Source organism: Octopus sinensis, linkage group LG20, assembly GCF_006345805.1.
Source record: "Octopus sinensis linkage group LG20, ASM634580v1, whole genome shotgun sequence".
In the NCBI taxonomy this organism is placed as follows: Eukaryota; Metazoa; Mollusca; class Cephalopoda; order Octopoda; family Octopodidae; genus Octopus; species Octopus sinensis.
The window spans coordinates 8,011,458-8,013,097 of record NC_043016.1 but is presented as its reverse complement, the minus strand read 5'-3'; the positions used below and the strand labels follow the sequence as shown (position 1 = coordinate 8,013,097).

General features: G+C 31.6%; 1 long non-coding RNA gene across 1 annotated transcript in view; it reads right to left on the bottom strand.

The window, feature by feature from the left end:
• The window catches only part of LOC118767279, a 156,843-nt gene that overhangs the window by 153,252 nt on the left and 1,951 nt on the right, over nucleotides 1–1,640 (bottom strand). The window lies entirely within an intron of this gene.

Below are 1,640 nucleotides of genomic sequence, written 5' to 3'. Positions count from 1 at the left end.
ATACACTAATATATATATATACACATACATATACACATACATATATATATACACATACATATATATATACACATACATATCTAGATACACATACATATATATATATATATATATATATATATATATATATATATATATCCAAATAAGCAACAAGTATATCTTCAGTATTGGTATGATCGTTTCATGCTACTTCATTTTATTAAACATTGTAAGTATTCCATCAGTTTTAAAATGTTGAGCAATCTTCAGCCATTTATAGAATTCTTCCACCAAAAGAACATACATATACTTATTTCTAATCACCCCATGGATTTATATGGATAATACCATACAAAATTCTGGTGCCTCTGACTTAAGTACCATATTCATTTGAATCTAAATTTTGCTGAACTTATATATATATATCATCATCATCATCATCATCATCGTTTATATATATATATATATCATCATCATCATCATCATCATCATCATCATCATCATCATCATCATTACATGTCTATCTTCCAAGTCGGCATGGGTTTGATGGATCAACAGAATCCAACGGATCTGTGGACAACATTTTATTCAGTATCTCTGTTTTGGTTTGGTTTCAATGGCTGGATGCCTTCTTTCATAATATCAACCACTTAAGTGCGTGTACTAATTCCTTTTTATATATATATATATATTTTTTTTTTCTTGGCACCAGCACTAGTGAGGTCACCATGTAACTGACAAGACTAAAGAAGCTTTTCGACCAAATGGGAGAATCATTGAGAAGGAGCCGCTTGGTGTATGATAAATGGGACAGGAATAGATTGGTTATAGGGGAAGAGATACGTGGCTATTTTGTATAATATAAATATGGCAGGGGGGAGGGATGATTGGGGTGTAGGTGGAAAGAGAGATAAGAATGATGGTGGAAAGGGTGTAATAATGTATGGTACAGTGCACAAGGTGACTGAAGAGAAAATGGGACAGAAAAAATATCAAGAGGGGTGGGTAAAGTTCTGAAGAGTGAGAGGTGATAAAGATAGGGCCTAAGGATGAACAGCTAGTAAAAGTGGAGGTATGGTTGATTGTTGTATATGAAGGGAGAGGTGAGAATGCAGGGAAGGTGAGGTGTATGTCAAACACAAGTGGCTCAGAAGAGAGGAAGTGATGACAGACAGTATAGAATGGTTGAAGAACAGCAACAGAATAAAACAATATATGGGGGAGGTGAAATGAGAGTTCGGGATATACACACACACACACACACACACACACCACACACACATACATAGATGTATAATGTATGTATATATATATATATATATATATATATATATATATATACACATACATATATACACACATATATTTATAATATACATATGTATATAATGTGTGTGTATATATATATATATATATGTATATATGTATGTATTTAAACATTAACAAAGGAATTTCTATGCACACACATTACAAATATATACATTCATGTATGTGTGTATATATATATATATATATATATATATGCGCACGTCATATACACATATTCATATATAAATTCATGTTTACACACACACGTGAATGCACAAACTCTACATACATACATACATACATGCATACATACATACATACATGCATACGTATATCTGCACGCTCCTACATGT